General features: G+C 38.9%; 4 non-coding genes across 4 annotated transcripts; all 4 read right to left on the minus strand.

Moving 5' to 3' along the window:
- Window positions 1-1,193: 1,193 nt before the first annotated feature.
- Window positions 1,194-1,391, minus strand: LOC131315423 (U2 spliceosomal RNA). The gene has a single exon (XR_009196752.1). It is a non-coding gene; the product is annotated as a U2 spliceosomal RNA (small nuclear RNA).
- Window positions 1,392-10,830: 9,439 nt separating this feature from the next.
- Window positions 10,831-11,028, minus strand: LOC131315406 (U2 spliceosomal RNA). Its single transcript, XR_009196738.1, has one exon. It is a non-coding gene; the product is annotated as a U2 spliceosomal RNA (small nuclear RNA).
- A 2,697-nt stretch (window positions 11,029-13,725) lies between these two features.
- LOC131315460 (U2 spliceosomal RNA) lies at window positions 13,726-13,924 on the minus strand. The gene has a single exon (XR_009196788.1). It is a non-coding gene; the product is annotated as a U2 spliceosomal RNA (small nuclear RNA).
- A 4,437-nt stretch (window positions 13,925-18,361) lies between these two features.
- On the minus strand, window positions 18,362-18,559 carry LOC131315424 (U2 spliceosomal RNA). Its single transcript, XR_009196753.1, has one exon. It is a non-coding gene; the product is annotated as a U2 spliceosomal RNA (small nuclear RNA).
- Window positions 18,560-21,863: the final 3,304 nt, after the last annotated feature.

Genomic DNA, 21,863 nt, shown 5'->3' on the forward strand with positions numbered 1-21,863 from the left:
ATAGTATGACCTTCTTGAGCTTATTATTTGCTTGTAGCCACTTTGGCCATCTGGGTGAAGGCTGTAGAGTCGTTTATGCCATGAAATGGAGATTTGGAATGGGAACCTCGAGGAGGATGTGTTGGGCTGGTCATGGAATGGGCATTTGGTATGATTCTGAAACTAGTGACTTTTCCAGGTGGTAGGATTTTGGGAGCGCTATTGGTAGCCTGTAGAGTTCATGGGAACAAAAAAAATGAGGGGAAAATGTAGCAAAATGGCTCTTATATTTGGAACCTAAAAATGCTGGCTAGCTACTACACTTAGTAACGTTTAAGCAGTTGTTGGAAGGTGGGATAGATTTGAAGAAGTACGGAGAGTAGGCGAGGTGGGGCTGCCTTGAAGCCTAATGATCAATCCATGGCTTTGTTTCTAGAAATCAATCGCACCTTCAAATTCTTGAAATCTATGAGCCACTGGATGTTATATGTAGGAATGAAATTACATCAATAGAAAAAAATTGAATGCTCCCAACATGCAGTTGAAATTCGCTTGAGGCACCCTATAGAATGAGAGAAAATAGAATGTGCCGGGGTGCGATTCAATTGCGCCTAAGGCACATTACAGAAGGATAGAAAATGTGAATGCACCCGGGCGCAACTTAAATGCAGCAAACATTTTTAATTTGTGTTTTTAACTAAATTTTTCTAGTCCGAATTGGAGCGAGACTAAAAAAAGGCAATCTTTCAAACATTATGACATTTTTAAAGCATAAGAGAGGCACAAGAAGCCCGTAAGAAGTGACTCCAAGGGTTGTTCGAGCATAAGAGAGACCGAAGAAGCCAGTATAGGAAGGGTTTCCAAGAGTTCCATCCATGAAGATGTGGACTTATTGAACAACTTGGAATCTATCTCCAACCGAATTACTTCACCAAGGATCTCATATAGTAGATTGTAAAATTACGAATTGAGAGTATGAGGATTAAGTGAGCAAGTATAGTGTAAGAATTGAGAGCAGGAGCATAAGACATTAATTTGAAGGAGTAAAAACTGGATCAGGTGATTGATGATCCACTTAATAGGGAAAAAGACTAATCCTATAATTAAACAGTCGAGAAAATACAAGTACTTCTCAATTATACAGATCTGCATATGTCATGCCAACTAATTTGGTTCTAGACCCGAAGTAGCAGAAATGTTTGAACTTGGTTTGGTTGGGGTGCGCCAAGCCAAGACAATAGTGCAACAACAAGGCAACACATTTGAGGCCCCAATAGCAAGCTACTGTAGTAGGCCCTCCCCTCAAAAAATTATTAATTTAATAAAGAGTGAACCGATGGCCTTATATCAGATATTTAACTAATAAGAACAAATACTGCACTTGATCTTTGCCATAAGGCTGAGAAAGGGATGTCTTCTCTTCTCTTGGGCTACCTATTTTATAGTCAAGTTTTCTATCCTCATTTTTTTGCTTAGTTGATGTTGGAAACAAACCCCAAAGTAACAAACTTGGTTTTGCTGCTTTTGCAGATATTCTGCTTGGTTTGTGCCGTCAGTTCTACTCGGTTGTTTGAAGCCTTTGAGCACCTAGTTTGTCCTTGTGTCCACCAATTACATTGTAACTACTGAATCAATTGAGTATCAGATTGGTTGGGATAAAATGAACAACAACCACCACCACACAACCCCCCCCCCCCCCACCACACACACACACACCAAATTGCCTAATAATGAGTTCAATACGTAGCTTTGTATAGCTTAGAATGAGATTTAGTTGGTTCTAGCTTCATGAAGTCTTTGCTACCCCTGGAGTTCCCTTTGTTCTGCTTTTTAGCCTTGTAACTTCTCTCTTCTTTCTGTTTTGGTTTGGACCTTGTCAAGTACATGGCAGGTTTGTGTGTTGGACTCTCAAGGGTATCCAATAATGCCTTGGTCCATGTTTTTTAGTTTATTTTTTTCTCAATGAAAAGTAACTTACCAAAACAAACTTGTACTAAAGCTAATTGAGTGGACTCATGTTGCGCTTTGAGGATCAGAACCAAACACTGACACACGAATTGAGAGAAAACTTAACTATTATTGGATCATATGCAACAACATTACAAAAAAAAAAAGACGCTCCAGAGGAGCACTCCTTTGAGCTCGACTCCCTCTGGTTATCTCTCACCTCACCACAAATCTCACCTTGGGTGAATCCTAATGATGAAACAAGTTAACTTAGAATGTGTAAATGGGCGTGAAAACGAACTTTAGCCTTTGTCGCTCTAACGATTTTTGAATTGGTCTCCCTTCGACCGACTTTTCATAAATAAAATTTCATTATTTTAATTGGTCGTTTCCATCAACTTTTTATACAGTTAAAACCTTATTTATCATTATATAATTGGTCTTAATCCGATTTAAAATAAAAACGATACGAGTGTATTATTGAAAGAATTTTTGTTTCGATCAATTGAGGGTAAAATGGTCATGTATTTTGATGTAAAAATTATTTTTCATTGTAACCAATTTGGTAGGAAATTAGATTGGACAAGCCTTCTAACGGATCAATCCACAAGAAAATTGGAGTTCGAGAGTGTCTGGGGCAAGTTCGCAAATTGGACATGTTTGCAATGTTCAAGATGCGCCCGGGGAGCATTGTAATGCGCCTGGGCGCAAAGGATGCTCAACAACATGTTAAACTTTGCGGACTTGCCCCGGACACTCCCAAACTCCAATTTTCGCGTGGTTTGAACCGTTACAAAGCTTGTCCAATTTACTTCCAGCCCAAGTGGTTTGGACAAAAAATCATTTGTATATCTAAGGAAATGACCATTTTACCCTCGATGGGTAAAAATATGATTCGTTCTGGCAAAACGTGTGTATGTTTCTCATTTTAAATTGGATCTTGACCCATTATATATCAATAAATAGTATTTTTAAAGTACTAAAAGATGGCGGGATCCAACCACATAAATGGGAGTTGAACATATAATTTATCTTTCCCCACGCTGAACCAAGTGATATTCTTGCTTGCGATTGGTATTTTTTTTGGAAGCATCAATCTGAATGATACATTGTTTGGCAATAACTATAAATGTGTTTTTTTAATCAGAATGATGGATTTCTATATGAAATGTTGGTGCATTGGTATGCCTCTTGGCTATTTTATGAAAAATTGAATGGCTATTTCAGTAGTTAATTACATCAAAAAAGAAAAACGTATTGAATGCTCCCAAGGCGCAATTCATATGCGCCCGAGGCGCATTACAGAATGGGAAAAAATAGGATGTGCCCAGGAGCAATTCAATTGCGCCTGAGATACTTTACAAAAAAGAAGAAATTCTGGGTGCGCCCAGCTGAACCGCGACTTAAATGTGCCTTGCGAAAAGAGTGCAAATTAATCAAGATGCAAGCCCTTGGCGCAATTCAAATACGCCCGAGGCGCATGTGATGCAAATTTTTTTTGACTGCTTCGTTTTAGTCCTGGTTAGCTTGAGACTATATAAGGCCAGCCTTTAAACATTAATTAGATTAAGGTTTTTCAAGCAAAAGAGACGCACAAGAAGCCAGTGCGAAGCGTTTCCAAGATGTTAGATATTTTGGCACTTTTCGGGGTTGTTCAAAACCTCCATTGGTGTCTTTGTTGTATCGACTCCGTTTGATTGTAATGGGTAGGTTCGTAAGGGGTAGTTGCATGCTTGATTCTCCTCCCATTTTCTGCGCCAAATTGACCGCTACGAAATTGATCAAATTGCATGAGAGGTACGTAAAAGCATTACACAGCACGTCATGCATATGATGATTTTGTTACCAAAATTAGATCTCCGACAAATTCGTTTTTATATATACATACATATATGTCATTTAAAGATTTCCTTTTAAAATATTTAAAACAAAATTGGAGGCTTCCATATGTAGAGATCTTTAAACGATTTTCTTTTCAGAGAATATAAAATAGGTTAGGAAGCTATGGATTTAAAAGGGACTGAAAACGGAGATTATTTTTTTCCAGCCGACGTTTTTTTTTTTTTCCTTCGTTTTTGCATCTTGCATCTGCCTCTATATATGTGGACCTATTAGGTCATAAAAGGAACCAGCGCGGAAAAATATACAGAGAGGCGATATTGACTGTTTTCCTGGCAGCCCCAATTTTTTATTTGTTCTTGAATCTTCGAACACTTTTTGGCTATTCTAGATCACGCTTCTCATCATATCATTCATTCACTGTTGGTGGTTCTTTGTGCCATTTCCTGCTGTGGCCGAATCTTTGGGAGATTGATTCGGAGCCGGTTGAATCCGGAGATCGGGCGTGAAGTCCGTGGTGCATCTATTGGATCTTGAAGAAGCTCTGGGAGCATCGGAGATTGGCGAGAATAGGTAAAAGCTTGCTTGGGTAAGGTTTTTGTTATTTCGCAATCTGTACTTCTTTTCGATTAATAGAATAAAGCAGTAATATTAGGCCGTGGTTTTGGCTTAGGGTTATTTAGGACCCTAAGTTTTTCCACGTAAGCGTGCGTCTCTTGTTATAATTTTTGTTCTACTGCAGTACTTTATTTTTTGGTTTGGATTAATCAAGACTGTTAAATTTGAAAATTGGTATATTTTTATTAAAACTCCTATTCACCCCCCTCTAGGAGTTGAACGCTTCCGCATAATTTCACAAGAGTTCCATCCATGAAGATTTCATTGAAAATAGACTTACGGTGTTAAATATTTTGTGGGGCTCTGATCAAGACATTTTGCTCTTTTGGATCTGGGATTCGAGATTCATCCTTGATCTTCTCCTAGCCCTGCAAAATGTGGCACTACTACAGACCACACCAGGGGCTCTCCGGAATAGCCCTCCGGTGCAAGAGTCAGTATGCTTGCAGAGGGAAGAGGAGAGACCAAGAGCTGAGATTTTAGGGTTGTGTAGAACATACCTCTTCCAAGAAGGCATAGTGGGGTATATATAGAGAACTCCTAGCTTTGCTTCCAAGATTGCACCTACGCTCAACATGCGTCAGCTGACGTCACCCTCGCGTCACAATAGAGTTTTGTAACCATTTACAAGATGAGCTGGCATCTTCACGTGATCCCATCGTTATCTTAATAACCGTTCGGATGACGTAACGGTCGTCATCATGGCAACAATTGCTTTTTCCCCGTATGGGTGGGCTGGAACTTTGGCCCCCACGTCCGCTCAAGGCGGGATGTGATGCCCGACCGTCGAAGCTGAGCCGATTAATTGAATTGAGGTTGATGGAACCCCTGTCGTGAGGCCGTTGGTTCGCCAAACCAGAATTTGGTAACGGCTTAAACTTAGGCGAATTACCAAGGGTTCGGATCTACGCTCGGTATTGACCGAGCCTTTGACTCGGCCTGCTACATATTTTCCCATGAACTAGACGGTGGCATCTTTCTTGTTGTTCCTATTTTGGCTCCCACGTTTACGAAATCTTGATTCTGTCCTTGCTGGTACCCGTATGCAAACAGAAAGATTCAAACATGTCTTGTTTTCTTGCATTGTCCAAATGAATTAAAAACAAGGGAAGAAGAGAACTTTAATCGATGAGATATATAATAATAATGATGTTAAGTGCAATAAAGAAGAAGAACTTACGTCGTATGATTTAGAAAGAAGAAGTTGGGTTTTGCCCAGAACTGAACGACAATTTTCTTCCTGCAAAATTTTCTGCTATTGCAATAATCTTTCTCCCTTGTGTTGATTCTTTCTGGTTTTGGTCATCTAGGGAAGAAGAAAAAGAACATAAAAGAAGTACACTTGTCTGCAAACAATTCCTTATGGCCGCAAATTAGGCGAGTGCTAAAACCCGTCAATGCACGGACCCAACCCGAAGGGTCTCGGGCGGGGTCGAACATGTGGTTCGGACGGGTGCGGGTTCAATTTCTGTTAAAAATCAGATTTCGGTTCGAGGTTTGGGTTGGTGTGTTTCTTACCCGACCCGACCCGACCCGACGAATCGGGTTCGCGGACGGTTCTTACCCCTATTCAGTTCGGATTACGGGCCTAAAATATTTGTTACCCAACATGTCGGGTTGGGTTCGGGGTCAAACCCAACCCGCTTGACCCGTGCACACCCCTACTGCAAATTATTGAAAGCGTGATTACTACGCACGATTCTATTGTGTTTTACATGCTTCTTGGCCGTTCAGAATTACACTTGGCCGCAAACAATAACTCTTGGCGCCATCTAATTACTCGTGGCCGCACGTTATTGAAAGCGTGATTACTACGCATGATTCTCTTGTATTTTACATGCTTCTTAGCCTCGTTTAATTACACTTGGCCACTTTGAATTACTCATGGCCATTTTTAATTACACTTGGCCGCGTTGAATTACATTCTCTTGTGTTTTACATGCTTCTTGGCCACATTGAATTACACTTGGCCACTTTGAATTACTCGTGACCGCTTCTAATCACACTTAGCCGCGTCGAATTACATTCTCTTGTGTTTTAAATGCTTCTTGGCCGCTTTGAATTACATGTGGACGCGTCGAATTACACTTGACTGCGTCGAATTAATTTCTCGTGTTTTACATGCTTTTTGGCCACGTTGAATTACACTTGGTCGCTTCGAATTACTTAGGGACGCGTCAAATTACACTTGGCCGCATCAAATTACATTCTCTTGTGTTTTATACATGCTTCATGGCCGCGTCGAGAATTACTCATGGCCGCAGACATATTTGTAATCGTGTTCATCAGTCACGCTTTTGTACTAAAACTCCCAGCCACAAACTGGCCAACTTTTTTCAATTGAAACTCTCTCTCTCTCTCTCTCTCTCTCTCTCTCTCACGCGCACACACACACTTGTAAGGTTTGAAGTGTGTTGTGTGGATTGTGAAATTCCTTCTCCATGTGTTTTCTTTTCTTTTCTTTTTTTTATGTGAAGATATGGAAGTTTAATCTAGGAATCTGTTGGATTGAACTCCATTATCAAATAAACGAGGAGAGAATGTATTGTACTATGCGTTTACTTAATTTTCTTCCTCAATGAATATATTTTTATGGTACGTACGTTGTTTTCTACTACTCCTCCTAGCTTATTGGAATTATTAGGTTAGACGGAGGCGTTTGGAACTCCAATATTGGACATGGGGACCCTACTGCTGGCTTTGGAGCACAGCAGGCTCTGTTCCCTCGAAATAGGTTTCATTTTGAAATCTGAAAATTTAAATCCAAACTGTTTATATAGGAAATCATGAGAGAAAATAAGATGCGCCTGGGGCACATTACAAGAATAGAGAAAATGTGGATTCGCTGGGGCGCATTCGAATTGTGCCTGAAGTGCATCTGATGCAGCAAATATTCTTGATTTGTGTTTTACTAAGCTTTTCTAGTCTGAATTGGCAGGAGAGTAAAAAAGGCAATCCTTTAAACATTATAAGGATTATTAAAGCATAAGAGAGGCACAAGAAGCCAATATATAAAGGAAGGGATTCCAAGAGTTCCATCCATGAAGATGTGGACTTATTGAACAACCTGAATCAATCTCCAACCGAATTACTTCAACAAGGATCTCATACAGTAGATTGTAAAATTAAGAATTGAGAGTGCAAGGATTGAGTGCGAAAGTATAGTGTAAGAATTGAGAGCGGGAGTGTAAGACATTAATTTGAAGGAGTTGAAACTAGATTATTTAATGAAGTGTGGAGAGCCCAATGAACCTTGCGGACACTCTTACAGAATGAACGAGTACCATAGAACTAGGGATGTGTACATCAAACGGAACTTAGAATGTGTAAATGGGCGTTAAAACGAACTTTAGGCTTTGTCGCTCCAATGATCTTTGAATCGGTCTCCCTTTGACTGACTTTTCATAAATAAAATTTTATTATTTTAATTGGTCATTTCCATCATCTTTTAATACATTTAAAATCTTATTTATCATTATATAATTGGTCTTTATCCGATTTAAAATAAAAACGATACAAGTGTTTTATTGAAAGAATTTGTTTTTCAACCAATTGAGGGTAAAATGGTCATGTATTTTGATGTAAAAATTATTTTTCATTGGAACCAATTTGGTAGGAAATTAATTGGACAAGCCTTCTAACGGTTCAATCCACGAGCAAATTAGAATTCGGGAGTGTCTGGGGCAAGTCCGCAAAGTTGGACTTGTTTGCAATGTTGAGGATGTGCTCGGGGCGCATTGTAATGTGCCTGGGCGCAAAGGATGCTGCATAACATGTTAAACTTTGCACACTTGCCGCGGACACTCCAGAACTCCAATTTTCGCGTGGTTTGAATCATTAGAAAGCTTGTCCAATTTACATTCTAGCCCAAGTAGTTTCGATAAAAAAATCATTGATATATCTAATGAAGTGACCATTTTACCCTCGATGGATCAAAATATGATTCGTTCCGGGAAAACGCATGTATGTTTCTCATTTTAAATTGGATCATGGCCCATTATATATCAATAAATAGTGTTTTTAAAGTACTTAAAGATGGCAGGATCCAACCTGGGAGTTCAACATATAGTTTCTCTTTTGCCACATTGAACCAAGCGATATTCTTACTTGAGTTCGGTATTTTTTTTGGAAGCATTAATCTGAATGATACATTGTTTGGCAACAACTATAAATGTGTTTTGAATCAGAATGACGGATTTCTATGTGAAATGTTGGTGCATTGGTATGCCTCTTGGCTGTTTTATGAAAAACTGAATGTGTATTTACGTAGTTCATTACATCAAAATAGAAAAACATACTGAATACTCCCATGGAGCAATTCATATGCGCTTGAGGCGCATTCCAGAAAGGGAAAAAATAGTATGTGGCCAGGGAGTAATTCTATTGCGCCTGAGAGACATTACAAAAAAGAAGAAATTTTCGGTGTGCCCAGCCAGGGTGTGACTTTAATGTGCCTTCAACATGTGTGCAAATTAATCAGGATGCATGCCCTTGGCGCAATTCAAATACGCCCTAGGCGCATGCAATGCAAATTTTTTTTGATTGGTTCGTTTTAGTACTGGTTGGCTAAAGACTCTAAAAGGCCAACCTTTAAACTTTAATTAGTGTAAGGATTTTTCAAGCAAAAGAAACGCACAAGAAGCCAGTGTGAAGAGTTTCCAAGAATTCCATCCGTGAAGATTTCGTTGAACAACTTAAATCGATCTGCAATCAAATCACTTCACCGAGAATTTCATATTGAATGTAAAGTTAGTCATCGTCAAATTATTTCGCATCAATGGCGGCATTCTTTGTTGGTTATGCTTTCGTTACAAGAAAATCAGTTAACGAGCTAAAAGGCCTATTCGATTAAAATACAAGTTGACAATATCTTGATTTCTTGGTACATTTCAAGGCAGGATATTGTGGAAGTTGACAATTGTTTTAATAAACTGCAAGGTGAAGTAAGGCCCAGCAATGGGACATTGACCTTGCCTATCTCAGCTTCTAGGAAGAATGTTAATCTTTTTGAAGGCAAAATTTCTAATTTTGCTGTTGAAAAATGGACTTCATCACAGTGTTTTCCAAACTTCATTGTTGGATTTTTATGCAAAGTTTGGGGACATGGAGAACAACATTACTTGGAGTGCTATTATATCAGGTCTTATTGATGGAGAGCTGATATAATATGACCATGGGCTAGGTTTTGAAGCCCTGCAATTTTGTCGTCAAATGGCGGAAGAAGGAATGGAGCCGAATAGTATGATCTTCTTGAGCTTATTATCTACTTGTAGCCACTCTGGCCATTTGTAGACTCGTTTATGCCATGAAATGGAGATTCCGAATGGGAAGCTCAACGAGGATTTGTTGGGCCGGTCATGGAATGGGCATTTGGAATGATTCAGAAACTAGTGACTTTTCCTTGTGGTAGGATTTTGGGAGCGCTATTGGCAGCCTGTAGAGTTCATGGGAACCAAAAAATGATGGGAATATGTAGCAAAATGGCTTTCATATTTGGAACCTAAAAATGCTAGCTCGCTACTACACTTGGTAAAGTTCAAGCTGTTACAGAAAGGTGGGATAGAGTTGAAGAAGTACGGAGAGTAGCCAAGGTGGAGCTGCGTTGAAGCCTAATGATCAATCCATGGGTTTGTTTATGGAAATCAATCGCACCTTCAAATTCTTGAAATCTATGAGCCACTGGATGTTATATGTAGGATTGAAATTACATCAACAGAAAAAAATTGAATGCTCCCAACATGCAGTTGAAATTCGCTTGAGGCGCCCTACAGAATGAGAGAAAATAGAATGCACCTGGGGTGCGATTCAATTGCGCTTGAGGCACATATGTTACAAAAGGATAGAAAATGTGAATACGCCCGGGCGCAACTTAAATGTGCCGGAGGCACATGTGATGCAGCAAATATTCTTGATTTTTTTTTAACTGAGTTTTTCTAGTCCGAATTTGTAGGAGGCTAAAAAAGACAATCCTTTAACCATTATAAAGATTGTTAATTAAGGCATAAGAGAGGCACAAGAAGCTCGTACAAAGTGATTCCAAGAGCTGTTCAAGCATAAGAGAGGCACAAAAAGCCAATATATATAGGAAGGGATTTCAAGAGTTCCATCCATGAAGATGTGGAATTATTGAACAACCTGGATCGATCTCCAACCGAATTACTTCACCAAGGATCTCATATAGTAGATTGTAAAATTAAGAATTGAGAGTGCGTGGATTGAGTGCGCAAGTACAGTGTAAGAATTGAGAGCGTGAGTGTAAGACATTAATTTGAAGGAGTTAAAACTAGATCAGCTGATTGATGATCCGCTTAATAGGGAAAGAGACTAACCCTATAATTAAACAGTCGACAAAATACTAGTATTTCTCTATTACACAGATCTGCATATGTCAAGCCAACTAATTTGGTTCTAGACCCGAAGTACCAGAAACATTTGAACTTAGTTTGGTTCGGGTGCGCCAAGCCAAGGCAGTAGTGCAACACCAAGGCAACACATTAAAGGCCCCAGTAGCAATCTATTGTACTGGGCCCTCCCCCCAAAAATTATTAATTTAATAAATAGTGAACCAATGGCCCACATATCAGATATTAAACTAATAAGAATAGATACTACACATGATCTTTGCCAAAAGGCCTAGAAAGGTATGTCTTCTCTTCTCTTGGGCTGCCTAATTTTTAGTCAAGTTTCCTCTGCTCGTTTATCTGCTTAGTTGATGTGGGAAACAAACCCCAAAGTAACAAACTGGGTTTTGCTGCTTTGGCACATATTCTGCTTGGTTTTTGCCGTCAGTTCGACTCGGTTGTTTAAAGCCTCTGAGCACCTAGTGAGTCCTTGTGTCCACCAATTACATTGTAACTGATGAATCTATTGAGTATCAGATTGCTTGGGATTAAAAACCCAACACACACACACACAAAATTAGCCCTTTAGATTTCTAAATTCGCCTTCCAAATTGCCCAATAATGAGTTCAATAAGCAGCTCTGTATAGTTTAGAATGTGATTGAGTTTGATCTAGCTTCAGGAAGATTTTGCTACCCTTGGAGTTCACTTTGTTCTTGTTTTTAGCCCTGTAATTCCTCACTTCTTTCTGTTTTGGTTTGGACCTTGTCTAGTACATAGCATGTTTTTGTGTTGGACTCTCAAGGGTATCCAATATCCCCTTGGTCCATGTTGTTTAGTTTGTTTTTTTCCCAATGAAAAGAAACTTAACAAAACAAACTTGCACTGAAGAAACTTACCAATGAATGAGTACCATCGAACTAGGGATGTGTGCGTCAAACGGAACCTAAAATGTGTAAATGGGCATGAAAACGAACTTTAGCCTTTGTCGCTCCAATGATCTTTGAATTGGTCTCCCTTAGACCGACTTTTCATAAATAAAATTTTATTATTTTAATCGGTCATTTCCATCAACATTTTATACAGTTAAAACCTTATTTATCATTATATAATTGGTCTTAATCCGATTTAAAATAAAAACGATACGAGAGTATTATTGAAAGAATTTATTTTTCGACAAATTGAGGGTAAAATGGTCATTTATTTTGATGTAAAAATTATTTTTCATTGGAACTAATTTGGTAGGAAATTAGATTGGACAAGCCTTCTAATGGTTCAATCCACGAGCAAATTGGAGTTTGGGAGTGTCCGAGGCAAGTCCGCAAAGCTGGACTTGTTTGCAATGTTCAGATGCGCCTGGGCGCAAAGGTGTGCGCCTGAGGCGCATTGTAATGCTGCATAACATGTTGAACTTTGCGGATTTGCCCCGGACACTCCCGAACTCCAATTCTCACGTGGTTTGAACCGTTAGAAATTTTTTCCAATTTACTTTCTAGCCCATGAAGTTTGGATAAAATATCATTTTTATTTCTAATGAAGTGACCATTTTACCCTCGATGGGTCAAAATATGATTCATTCCAACAAAACGCATATATGTTTCTCATTTTAAATTGGATCAAGACCCATTATATATCAATAAATAGTGTTTTTAAAGTACTAAAAGATGGCGGGATCCAACCATAAATGGGAGTTGAACATATAGTTTCTCTTTCCCCACATTGAACCAAGCGATATTCTTGCTTGCAATTGGTTGGAAGCATCAATCTGAAAGATACATTGTTTGGCAATAACTATAAATGTGTTTTTTTAATCAGAATGATGGATTTCTATGTGAAATGTTGGTGCATTGGTGAGCCAAGATTATGAAAAACTGAATTTCTATTTCAGTAGTTCATTGGAGTACATCAAACAAGAAAAACACACCGAATGCTCCCAAGGCGCAATTCAAATGCCCCTGAGGTGCATTACGGAAATGGAAAAAATAGGATGTGCCCAGGGAGCAATCAATTGCTCCTGAGACATATTATAAAAAAGAAGAAATTTTGGGTGCGCCCAGCCTGGGCGCTACTTAAATGTGCCTTATGGAAAGAGTGCAAATTAATCAGGATGCACACCCTTGGCGCAATTCAAATATGCCCGAGGCGCATGTGATGCAATTTTTTTTTATGCGAAGGGTTTCCAAGAGTTCCATCCATGAAAATTTCATTGAACAACTTAAATTGATATCCAATCAAATCCCTTCACTGAGAATTTCATATGGAATGTAAAATTACTCATCATCAAATTATTTCTCATCAATGGCGGCATTCTTTGTTTGTTATGCTTTCGTTACAAGAAAATCAGTTAACAGGCGAAAAGGCCTATTCAATTAAAATGCAAGTTGACAATATCTCTATTTCTTGGTACATTTCAAGACAGTATATTGTGGAAGTTGACAGTTATTTTAACAAACTGCGAGGTGAATAGTCCAATTTACAAAGTTCTCACAAAATCAGTTAACTAGCTAAAAGGCTTATTAGTTTTGTAAGGTGTCAGGTCTAATTTATAAAGTTTGCACAGTCCACTCCCTGGGGTAGGGTACCCTAGGGTGTAGGCACTTTCATAGGATTTTAGAGTGTGCTTTCTTATTATAGGGTAGGGTACCCTAGGATTTAGACACTTTAATAGGGTTTTAGAGTGTTTTTTTTTTCCTCCAATAATAGGATTTTAGTGGTTTAGGCACTTTCATAGAATTTAAGATTTTAGGCACTTTCATAGGGGTACCCTAGGGTTTAGGTTAGTGGACTTGTGGGCATACGTACAAAATAGATAGGTGGACTTGTGAAATCTCTATAGTGCACCTATCACCAAATCTCCCAACAATTTGTTAGGAAAAGAGGCTTTAGGCCCTGCAGTTGAACAGTTGACAGAATACTACTTCTCAATTACACACATATGCATATGTCAAGCCAATTAATGTGGTTCTAGACCCGAAGAAGCAGAAACCTTTGAATTTGGTTTGGGCGGGTGCGCCAGGCCAAGGCAATAGTGCAACACCAAGGTGACGCATGAGAGGCCCCACTAGCTTGCTACTATAGTAGGGCCCTCCCCCCTCAAAAAATTAATTTAATAAGGAGTGAGCAAATGGCCCACATATCAGATATTACACTAATAAGAATAGATACTATGCTTGATCTTAGCCTGAAGGCCAAGAAAGGTATGTCTTCTATTCTCTTGGGCTGCCTATTTTATAGTCAATTTTTCTCTCCTCGTTTGTCTGCATAGTTGATGTGGGAAACAAACCCCAAAGTAACAAACTAGGTTTTGCTGCTTTTGCACATATTCTGTTTGGTTTGTGCTGTCAGTTCGACTCGGTCGTTTGAAGCCTCTGAGAACCTAGTGAGTCCTTGTGTCAACCAATTACATTGTAATTGCTGAATCTATTGAGTATCAGATTGCTAGGGATAAAATAAAAATAAAAACCCCTCTAAATTAGCCCTTTAGATATCTAAATTAGCCCTCTAAATTGCCCGATAATGAGTTCAATACGCAGCTCTGTATAGCTTAGAGTGTGATTGAGTTGGTTCTAGCTTCAGGAGGTCTTTGCTACCCCTGGAGTTCCCTTTGTTCTTCTTTTTAACCCTGTAATTCCTCTCTTCTTTCTTTTTCGGTTTGGACCTTGTCTTATACATGGCAGGTTTGTGTGTTGGACACTCAAGGGTATCCAATATCCCCTTGGTCCATGTTTTTTAGTTTGTTTTTCTCTCCATGAAAAGCAACTTACCAAAACAAAGTTGTACTAAAGCTCATTGAGTGGACTCGTGTAAAGCGTCAAGGATTAAAACCAAACACTCACACACGAATTGAGAGAAAACTTAACTATTATTGCATCATACGCAATAACATTACAAAAAAAAAAGACTCTCCAGGGGAGCACTCCTTTGAGCTCAACTCCCTCTGGTTATTTCTCACCCTCATCACAAATCTCGCCTTGGGTGAATCCTGATGATGAAACGATTTTTTATTATTTAATGAAGTGTGGAGAGCCCAATGAACAAGTACCATAGAACAAGGGATGTTTGCATCAAACAAAACTTAAAATGTGTAAATGGGTGTGAAAACGAACTTTAGCCATTATCGCTCCAATGATCTTTGAATCGGTCTCCCTTCGACCGACTGTCATAAATAAAATTTCATTATTTTAATTGGTCATTTCCATCATCTTTTAATACAGTGAAAACCTTATTTATCAATATATAATTGGTCTTAATCCGATTTAAAATAAAAACGATACAAGCGTTTTATTGAAAGAATTTATATTTTCGACCAATTGAGGGTAAAATGGTCATGTATTTTGAAGTAAAAATTATTTTTCATTGGAACCAATTTGGTAGGAAATTAGATTGGACAAGCCTTTTAATGGTTCAATCCACGAGCAAATTGGAGTTCGGGAGTGTTTGGGGCAAGTTCGCAATATTGGAATCTCAAAATCAGCAAAGTTGTAATGCGCCTGGGCGCAAAGGAGTGTGCCTGAGGCGCATTGTAATGCTGCATAACATGTTGAACTTTGCGGACTTGCCCTGGACACTCCCGAACACCAATTCTAGCGTGGTTTGAACCGTTAGAAGGCTTTTCCAATTTACTTTCTAGCCCAAGTAGTTTGGATAAAATATAATTTTTATATCTAATGAAGTGACCATTTTACCCTCGATGGGTCAAAGACTCAAAATATGATTCGTTCGGGCAAAACGCATATATGTTTCTCATTTTAAATTAGATCAAGACCCATTATATATCAATAAATAGTGTTTTTAAAGTACTGAAAGATGGCAGGATCCAACCATAAATGGGAGTTGAACATTTAGTTTCTCTTTCCCCACATTGCACTGAGTGATATTCTTGCTTGTGATTGGTATGTTTTTTGGAAGCATCAATCTGAACGATACATTGTTTGGCAACAACTATAAATGTGTTTTAAATCAGAATGATGGATTTCTATGTGAAATGTTGTTGCAATGGTATGCTTCTTGGCCTGTTTTATGAAAAACTGAATGGCTAATTCAGTAGTTCATTTGAGTACATCAAAAAAGAAAAACATACTGAATGCTCCCGCGTTTACGAAATCTTGATTTTGTCCTTGCTGTTACCCGTAAGCAAACAGAAAGATTCAAACTTTTCTTGTTTTCTTGCATTGTCCAAATGAATTAAAAACATGGGAAGAAGAGAACTTTAATTGATGAGATATATAATATTTGTAATAATGTTAAATGCAATAAAGAAGAACTTACGTCGTGTGAATTTGAAAGAAGAAGTTGGGTTTTGCCCAGAACTGAACGTCGTGTGAATTTGAAAGAAGAAGTTGGGTTTTGCCCAGAACTGAACGACAATTTTCTTCCTGCAAAATTTTCTGTTGCTGCAATAATCTTTCTCCGTTGCGTTGATTCTTTTTGGTTTTGGTCATCTGGGGAAGAAGAAGAAGATGAAAGAATTACACTTAGCCGCAAACAATTTCTTTTGGCTGAAAATTATTGAAAATGTGATTACTACGCATGATTCTATTGTGTTTTACATGCTCTTGGGCGGAGAGAATTACGCTTTGCCGCAAACAATTATTCTTGGCCGCGTCTAATTACTCGTGGCCGCACGTTATTGAAAGTGTGATTACTACGCATGATTCTCTTGTACTTTACATGCTTCTTAGCCGTGTTTAATTACACTTGGCCGCTTAGAATTACTTGTGGCCGTTTTCAATTACACTTGGCCATGTCGAATTACATTCTCTTGCATTTTACATGCTTCTTGGCCGCGTTGAATTACACTTGGCCACTTCTAATTACTATTGACCGTTTCTAATTACACTTGCCGCATTGAATTACATTTTCTTGTGTTTTACTTGCTTCTTGGCCGCGTTAAATTACATTTGGCTACTTTGAATTACTTGTGGACACGTCGAATTACACTTGGCCACGTCGAATTACGTTCTCTTGTGTTTTACATGCTTTTTGGCCACATTGAATTATCGTTGGTCGCTTCGAACTACTTGTGGACGCGTCGAATTACACATGGCCTCATCAAATTACATTCTCTTGTGTTTTATACGTACTTCTTGGCCACGTTATATTAGACTTGGCTGTGTTCGAATTACTCGTGGCCGCAAACATTTTTGTAATCGTGTTCATCAGTCACTCTTTGTACTAAAACTCCCCGCCACAAACTGGCCAACTTTTTTCAATTGAAACACACGCTCACTCTCTCTCTCTCTCTCTCTCTCACACACACACACACACACTTTAAGGTTTGAAGTGTGTTGTGTGGATTGTGAAATTCCATCTCCACGTGTTTTCTTTTCTTTTCTTTTTTTTATGTGAAGAGATATGGAAGTTTAATCTGTTCCATTGAACTCCATTATCAAATTAACGAGAAAAATGTTAATCTTTTTCAAGGCAAAATGTCTGATTTGGCTATTGAAAATGGACTTCATCACAGTGTTTTCCAAACTTCATTGTTGCATTTTTATACAAAGTTAGGGGACATGGAGAATAGCATTACTTGGAGTACAATTATATCAGGTCTTATTGATGGAGAGCTGATATAATATGACCATGGGCTAGATTTTGAAGCCCTGCAATTTTGTCATCAAATGGCGGAAGAAGGAATGGAGCCAAACAGTATGACCTTCTTGAGCTTATTATCTGCATGTAGCCACTCTGGCCATCTAGGTGAGGGCTGTAGAGTCGTTTATGCCATGAAATGGAGATTTGGAATGGGAAGCTCAAGGAGGATGTTGTTGGAAGGTGGGATAGAGTTGAAGAAGTACGGAGAGTAGCCGAGGTGGAGCTGCCTTGAAGCCTAATGATCAATCCATGGCTTTGTTTCTGGAAATCAATCGCACCTTCAAATTCTTGAAATCTATGAGCCACTGAATGGTATATGTAGGAATGAAATTACATCAATAGAAAAAAATTGAATGCTCCCAACATGCAGTTGAAATTCTCTTGAGCGCCCTATAGAATAAGAGAAAATAGAATGCGCCCGGGGCACGATTCAATTGCGCCTAAGGCACATTACAAAAGGATAGAAAATGTGAATGCGCCTGGCCGCAACTTAAATGCAGCAAATATTTTTAATTTGTTTTTTTAATTGAGTTTTTCTAGTCCAAATTGGATGGAGACTAAAAAAAGGCAATCTTTCAAACATGATAACAATTTTTAAAGCATATGAGAGGCACAAGAAGCCCGTACGAAGTGACTCCAAGGGTTGTTCGAGCATAAGAGAGTCCGAAGAAGCCAGTATAGGAAGGGTTTCCAAGAGTTCAATCCATGAAGATGTGGACTTATTGAACAACTTGGAATCGATCTCCAACCGAATTACTTCACCAAGGATCTCATATAGTAGATTGTAAAATTACGAACTGAGAGTGCGAGGATTGAGTGAGCAAGTACAGTGTAAGAATTAAGAGCGGGAGCATAAGACATTAATTTGAAGGAGTTAAAACTAGATCAGCTGATTGATGATCCGCTTAATAGGGAAAGAGACTAATCCTATCATTAAACAGTCGAGAAAATACAAGTACTTCTCAATTATACAGATCTGCATATGTCATGCCAACTAATTTGGTTCTAGACCCGAAGAAGCAGAAACCTTTGAACTTGGTTTGGTTGGGGTGCACCAAGCCAAGGCAATAGTGCAACACCAACGCAACACATTAGAGACCCCAGTAGCAAGCTTCTGTAGTAGGCCCTCCCCTCAAAAAATTATTAATTTAATAAAGAGTGAACCGATGGCCTTATATCAAATATTAAACTAATAAAAATAGATACTACACTTGATCTTTGCCATAAGGCCGAGAAAGGTATGTCTTCTCTTCTCTTGGGCTACCTATTTTATAATTAAGTTTTCTCTCCTCATTTTTCTGCTTGGTTGATGTCGGAAACAAACCCCAAAGTAACAAACTTGGTTTTCCTGCTTTTGCACATATTCGGCTTGGTTTGTGCCATCAGTTCAACTCGGTTGTTTGAAGACTCTAAGCACCTAGTTTGTTCTTGTGTTCACCAATTACATTGTAACTGCTGAATCAATTGAGTATCAGATTGCTTGGGATAAAATGAACACCACCCCTTCGCCGCCACCCCCCCCCCCCCCCGAAATTGCCTAATAATGAGTCCAATACATAGCTCTGTATAGCTTAGAATGTGATTGAGTTGGTTCTAGCTTCAGGAAGTCTTTGCTACCCCTGGAATTCTCTTTGTTCTGCTTTTTAGCCCCGTAACTTCTCTCTTCTTTCTATTTTGGTTTGGACCGTGTCTAGTACATGGCAGGTTTTTGTGTTGGACTCTCAAGGGTATCCAATATCGCCTTGGTCCATGTTTTTTAGTTTGTTTTTTTCTCAATGAAAGGCAACTTACCAAAACAAACTTGTACTAAAGCTCATTGAGTGGACTTGTGTAGCGTGTCGAGGATCAGAACCAAACACTCACACATGAATTGAGAGAAAACTGAACTATTATTGGATCATACGCAATTACATTACAAAAAAAAAAAAAAAAAAGGCTCTCCAGAGGAGCACTCCTTTGAGCTCGACTCCCTCTGGTTATCTCTCACCTCACCACAGATCTCACATTGGGTAAATCCTGATGATGAAACAGTTTTTTATTATTTAATGAAGTGTGGAGAGTCCAATGAATGAGTACCATAGAACTAGGAATGTGTGCGTCAAATGGAACTTATAATGTGTAAATGGGCATGAAAACGAACTTTAGCCTTTGTCGCTCCAATGATCTTTGAATTGGTCTCCCTTCAATCGACTTTTCATAAATAAAATTTCATTATTTTAATTGGTCGTTTCCATCAACTTTTTATACAGTTAAAACCTTATTTATCATTATATAATTGGTCTTAATCCAATTTAAAATAAAAATGATACGAGTGTATTATTGAAAGAATTTGTTTTTCGACCAATTGAGGGTAAAATGGTCATGTATTTTGATGTAAAAATTATTTTTCATTGGAACCAATTTGGTAAGAAATTAGATTGGACAAGCCTTCCAACGGTTCAATCCATGAGGAAATTAGAGTTTGGGAGTGTCTGGGGCAAGTTCGCAAAGTTGGACTTGTTTGCAAATGTGCCCGGGGAGCATTGTAATGTGCCTGGGCGCAAAGGATGCTGCGTAACATGTTAAACTTTGCAGACTTGCCCCGGACACTCCTGAACTCCAATTTTCTGGTGATTTGAACTGTTAGAAAGCTTGTCCAATTTACTTTCCAACCCAAGTAGTTTCGATAAAAAAAATCATTTGTATTTCTAATGAAGTGACTATTTTACCCTCAATGGATCAAAATATGATTCGTTCCGGCAAAACGCGTGTATGTTTCTCATTTTAAATTGGATCAAGACCCATTATATATCAATAAATAGTGTTTTTAAAGTACTAAAAGATGGAGGGATCCAACCACAAATGGGAGTTGAGCATATAGTTGCACTTTCCCCACATTGAACCAAGCGATATTCTTGCTTGCTGTTGGTATTTTTTTTTGGAAGCATCAATCTGAACGATACATTGTTTGGCAACAACTATAAATTTGTTTTGAATCAGAATGATGGATTTCTATGTGAAATGTTGGTGCATTGGTATGACTCTTGGCTGTTTTATGAAAAACTGAATGTCTATTTCAAAAGTTAATTACATCGGAAAAGAAAAATGTATTGAATGCTCCCAAGGCGCATTACAGAATGGGAAAAAATAGGATGTGCCCAGGGAACAATTCAATTGCGCCTGAGACACATTACCAAAAGAAAGAAATTCTGGGTGCGCCCAGCCAAGCCGTAACTTAAATGTGCCTTGCGAAAAGAGTGCAAATTTGATGTAGAACACGTGGAGGCCCAATTCCATGATCAGCTGGACCGAGCCAAGCCCCGAAAGTCCAAACGGTGTTTAATTTCAGATTACCCAAATTGGCTAAATTCGGACGATCTCGGAATAGGCCCAAACTTGGTGGGCTGACTTAATTTCGCGCTCCGGTCAATACTCATAACCTTAAGTTTATGATCGATGGTGCTTTTCGGCCTAATTCCTTCGTTTAGGCCTTCAATTGCGTTATTTTGCCGTTTTAGGAAAGATTTGTTTCATTAATAACTCTTAGACCGTATTTCCTTTTAAGTTGATTCTTTTTGGGAAAGTCTTGTTTTTCTTTCCCGTTTTCAGTTTTTGGAAAAGCCCCAAATTATGGCACTTTTTATTTTCCAAGTTTATTTTTAGGGTTTCTAGTGTTTCAGCCTATTTAAGGGTTTGTAACCTAGAGTTTATGTAGCTTTTGATTAATAATATTGCAGAGATTTTCTCTTTCTTTCTTGTGCGCAAGATTTGCTCGTTGCGACGAGTTGTTTATCTCGTTTGGATTAGTACGCTAACTAATCTCTTTGTGAATTCCGCTGAGTCAAAATTAATCAAGATGCAAGCCCTTGGCGCAATTCAAATACGCCCGAGGCGCATGTGACGCAAAATTTTTTTGACTGCTTCGTTTTAGTCCTGGTTGGCTTGAGACTATAAAAGGCCAGCCTTTAAACATTAATTAGTGTAAGGATTTTTCAAGCAAAAGAGACGGACAAGAAGCCAGTGCGAATGGTTTCCAAGTGTTCGATCCATGAAGATTTCATTGAAAATAGACTTACGGTGTCAGATATTTTGTGGGGCTCAGATCAAGACAATTCGCTCCTTTGGATCTGGGATTCGAGATTCATCCTTGATCTTCTCCTGGCCCTGCAAAACGAGGCACGACTACAGACCACACTTGGGGCTCTCCGGAATGGCCCTCCGGTGCAAGAGTCAGTATGCTTGCAGAGGGAAGAGGAGAGACCAAGAGCTGAGATTTTAGGGTTCTGTAGAACATACCTCTTCCAAGAAGGCATAGTGGGGTATATATAGAGAACTCCTAGCTTGGCCTCCAAGATTTCACCCTCGCGTCACAATAGGGCTTTGTAACCGTTTACAGGATGAGCTAGCATCTTCAAGTGCTCCCATCGTTATCTCGATAACCGTTCGGATAACGTCACGGTTGTCATCATGGCCACGGTTGCTTTTTCCGTATGGGTGGGCTGGAACTTTGGCCCCCACGTCCGCTCAAGGCTGGACGTGAAGCCCGACCGTCAAAGCCGAGCCAATT

The sequence above is a fragment of the Rhododendron vialii genome, chromosome 13a (assembly GCF_030253575.1).
Source record: "Rhododendron vialii isolate Sample 1 chromosome 13a, ASM3025357v1".
Classification (NCBI taxonomy): Eukaryota; Viridiplantae; Streptophyta; class Magnoliopsida; order Ericales; family Ericaceae; genus Rhododendron; species Rhododendron vialii.